Genomic DNA, 4,984 nt, shown 5'->3' on the forward strand with positions numbered 1-4,984 from the left:
TAGTTTAACCTATTTTACCTATTTAAGTAATTCTTGTATATTCCTAATCTAATGACCTAAATACAATGGTCAAACAAATACAATGGAAAGGAAAAATTACAAGAATGAAAATGAGCCCAATATTGGGTACCAAAAGCCCAAAGGCCCATGAAGCCCAAAACTAGGCCCAACAAGCCTAAAACCTAAAATGCTACTCTATGTGGTCCAAAATACAAGACCAAAATATATGATACCTATACTAACATGATGTATACAAAACATATGAAAATAGCTATAACAAAATATGGCCCATGAAAAGTTCAACTTGGGCCTTCCCAGGCCCATCAGGCCCATTGGGCCTTGACTGGCCCAAACCTTCATGTCTAGCCAACTCCTCTTGGCTCCTTCAATATGTCACCTCTTGCCTTCCTTGGCATGATTCCATCACAAGGACTTAAAAGTGGGAAGCTGGCTAAGCCTTCCCAATCATATGAAGCTAAGAAGGCCTTCGGGAAGAAGAAAGAGGGAGGAGTCAATGCTATAACCATACCCTCGGCTACTTCCACTTCGAAGTCGGGAAGATCGCAATTCACCCCTGTGAAGAAGTTTGATAAACTTCCGACCACTTATAGCGATCTCCTGCCGAAGCTAGTAGAAGCCAAACTTATAGCTTATGTTCCACCAAGGAAGATCGACCCACCTTACCCCGATTGGTACAAGCCACAAGACAAATGTTTATACCATTCGGGGGCACCAGGGCATTCAACAGAGAACTGCCTAGCTCTCAAATACAAGGTCCAAAACCTTATTGATGCCGGGTGGGTCACCTTCGATTCGACAGCGCCCGACGTGAGCAAGAATCCTCTGCCAAAGCAGGAGTAGAGAGAAGAACAAGCCACGATAGGGCCCCTTCATATTTCTCTTTTAGGGACTCATGATCAGTACCCGAGATCATGAGAACCTTTTCATGTAAATAAGGGTTTTTGTACAGTTTTAATACATATCAATAAAGAGGCATTTTTCACATTACTCTCTTTTTTATTCTTTTCTCTCTTTCCTCATTAACATTAATAATTCTAAACCTAAACAGAACCAATAAAATAATTATGTCTGTAATTGTTCGCTCTGACCGGGATCCGAAGGTGAATGGGTTGAGTTGGACAGTGATGAGGAGACCATCTCTCCGGATCTGCAAAGACTGCTAGATCAAGAAGCTCGTCTACTCCGACCGTGTCAAGAGAAATTAGAGATTGTGAATTTGGGGCATGGCCGAGAGATAAAAGAGGTCAACATTAGGACCCATACCAGTGATGAAATAAGGACACATGTTTCCGCTATGATTATAATAAAATCATTCTTCATTGCTTCTTTTCTTGCTTATAATAAAATTCTAAACCACATTATTTTTAACCCTGTTTGAATAAGCATGAATGAGGTTAAAATCATCTTAATAATAATAAACCCGCATCATTTTTTATGTGGAAGTGTGTGTGACAACTTGGAGCTGTCGCCACCGGCCCAAACGGGCTTTCGGCATTCGCGAAGGATGGTTTGACTCGTTTATTTGTTTAAAGTATGGATTGCTAGAATGACTTATTCTCAAACTGAGACCTCGTCAAACGAGCAATTTTATTAAAATGGTTCACCAATCCATATTAATCCCAAACGGGACCCTCCATGGATTAGTGGTTTTCATAAAAAGGAAGGGTTCGTGGAGTCGCCACCAATGTTTTACTCAAAACATTGGAAAAAGGGATAAGGCAATTGATTTTATAAATCAACTTTGGCCATTACAACCAGAGTTGGGTAAGGGAGTCGGTTACACGTGGGGAAGGTGTTAGCACCCCACAGCGCCCCTTTCGGGTTCCCTATGACAGATTATTTCTAAAATAACAGTGTAAAATTACTAAATTACCCCTATTTATTCTAAGCAATTATAAATTAACTATCTACATGATGACAGTTTAAATATGCACACAGAAAGCAGTAAAAGGAAGGACTTTAAGAAGAAACCTTTGAAGCGTGCTTTTATATATTTCGTAAAACTGGGAGGCTTTTTGGCGTTCCCTCGCTCTACAAGCTCGCTCGCTCCTTCCTAAAAACTTTTAACTATGGAAATCCGGAGGATTTCCCTTCGACTAGGTTCGATCCTCAAGCAAAATGGCTCGGGGCTCAAGAACTTCGTCGGATCAACTCTCCGAGTGATTTCTAGGGCAGAACACTGCTCAAAAACCCCAGAATACTCAAGGAGAGGGTTAAAACTATGTTGAAAAAGTGTGGAATGACGTCCAATTGACGTCATATTTATAGGGAACAGGCCCAATACGGGCTACAGAATCAATAAGGCCGTATTGAAATTTTTGAACTTCAATACGGCCGTATTGAGTTCAATACGGCCGTATTGAAATTCAGAAATTTCAATGCGCCCGTATTGAGTTCACTGCGGCTGTATTGAAGCTTCAATACGGCCGTATTAAGTTTAGTACGGCCGTATTGGGCTTCATTCCCTCCACTTCCTTATTTTTAAGCTATTCTAAGACCTCTAGACCTACAGAGAACCCTCCTAGGGCCTTCCAGGAGTCCTTCTGGCTGATCTTCCTTCAGTCTTCGAGAGTCTTCAAGCTTTATTTCCGACCCGGACAATTTTAGGGGTCTACAGCTGCCCCCCCTTTACTTAGTCGGACGGCCTCTTGGTGTACCGATTGACAAGTAAAGGAGTTGACCCAATTGTCCGGGTAATGTGCCAACCTTCTGACTTGTAGCGTCTTCCGGTGGAAAATTGTTGAGTAGCCTCTCCAGGTTGAGTATTAGTCGTCGCCTCTCCAGGCTCATTGCATACCTCCGTGTTCCTTGACAACCTCGGGGTAGCTGAGTACCGCCTCTCCAGGCTAATACCTCCGTGTTCCTTGACAACCTCGGGGTAGTTGAGTACCACCTCTCCAGGCTGAGTATTAGTCGTCGCCTCTCCAGGCTCATTGCATACCTCCGTGTTCCTTGACAACCTCGGGGTAGCTGAGTACCGCCTCTCCAGGCTAATACCTCCGTGTTCCTTGACAACCTCGGGGTAGTTGAGTACCGCCTCTCCAGGCTGAGTATTAGTCGTCGCCTCTCCAGGCTCATTGCATACCTCCGTGTTCCTTGACAACCTCGGGGTAGCTGAGTACCGCCTCTCCAGGCTAATACCTCCGTGTTCCTTGACAACCTCGGGGTAGTTGAGTACCGCCTCTCCAGGCTGAGTATTAGTCGTCGCCTCTCCAGGCTCATTGCATACCTCCGTGTTCCTTGACAACCTCGGGGTAGCTGAGTACCGCCTCTCCAGGCTAATACCTCCGTGTTCCTTGACAACCTCGGGGTAGTTGAGTACCGCCTCTCCAGGCTAATACCTCCATGTTCCTTGACAACCTCGGGGTAGTTGAGTACCGCCTCTCCAGGCTAATACCTCCGTGTTCCTTGACAACCTCGGGGTAGTTGCATACCTCCGTGTTCTTTGACAACCTCGGGGTAGCTGAGTATTGCCTCTCCAGGCTTTTGAGATGATTTTGTCTCCACAGTCCACGATGCTGCTTCGACATTTTTCTGATTTTGTGCCACTGAGGGCTGGATAACGCAGGGATCCGTCTAGGGGATGTGCAGTCATTCATAGGTTTTTGTGTCCCAACTTGCATTGCATTGTTGGTACCCATTGAGGAATTTCTGTTTCCTTGGGGTGTAGACACAGATGCTCTTCTTGAATTGAGCGATGCCTTATGTTTGGCTGACGTCCTTTGACGTTAGTGGAGTATCCCGGTTATCTTTATTCGGGTATCTCTTTTGGGTTTTCTGATTTTTGTCGCCTCTGTGTAGGCTGTTATCCGCTGGGGATTCTGTCGTTGATTTTGATTAGCCTCTTCTGTTAGGCGTATCAGCTTGACGTTCAATGATTGGCTAAAAAGCCAAATTCCGCTTGGGGAATTGTTATTGATTTTTTCTTCTTTTTTTTTTTTTTTTTTTTTTTTTTTGGGTTTTCCTTTTTGATGGAGTGCCTCTTGTGTAGGCGACTGGGGATTTGAAGTTCAGTGTTCGGCTGAGTGCCAGATTCCGCTTGGGGAATACTTATTGATATTTTTGATTTTTCTCTTTTTGCAGGGATGCCTCTGAGTAGGCGATTGGGGAATGAGGGATCTTATGTATCCCAGAGTATTATTTAGGAAGCCTCTACAGGCTTAGCCTCACTCAACACTTGAGTTGGATAGCTATCTTCACTGAGGAAGTTTAAGTCCTTTGACTTGGATATTCTGCTTGGGAGATCGTACTTCCATTGGGGATTTTGACGATTTTGCTTTGATAGCTCTCGCTGGGGATTTGTTCCGTGAGCTTGAGTTGAGGTTTCTCTGGGGAGTATTATTTCTGCGAGCCTCTCCAGGCTCATTTATTCTGTACAGTTGGGGGAGTATTATTTCTGCAAGCCTCTCCAGGCTTAGTTATTCTGAAAGAGTATTATTTCGGCAAGCCTCTCCAGGCTCAATTATTCTGTATGAGTATTGTTTCGGCAAGCCTCTCCAGGCTCAGTTATTCTGTAATGCGGAGTTTTTGTCTTTTTTGTCGACTTTTGACTTTTTCTGTATTTTTTTGCCTTTTCTGTTGACTGCTGTCATACACAAGCAATTTTCTATTTTTTTCTATTTTATGCAATTGCCTCATGATAAGGTCTTTGAATGTGCAACTAATGTGTGTGTGATGCACAAATGCAAGTTTGATTATTTTATTAACGCTTTTTTAGAAAAATGAATGGCTCTCCCTATCCTCCTCTTCTTGGAGGAATTTCTGTCATCGACGTGAGGGAATATTTTTGTGAGCCTTTTATGCAGGAGATTACGGATTTTAGGAACCCCTCCAATTTTCTTTATTTGACCGATTATTAAGAGAGTTTCGTACTGTCGCCACCGGCCCAAAACGGGCCTCGGCGGTCGCGAAGACGGTCGAGCTCGCTTTTATTTTAGTTTTGAAAATGTATTGGATTATTAGA

Source organism: Cajanus cajan, chromosome 6 (genome assembly GCF_000230855.2).
Source record: "Cajanus cajan strain Asha chromosome 6, NIPB_CcT2T_4, whole genome shotgun sequence".
In the NCBI taxonomy this organism is placed as follows: domain Eukaryota; kingdom Viridiplantae; phylum Streptophyta; class Magnoliopsida; order Fabales; family Fabaceae; genus Cajanus; species Cajanus cajan.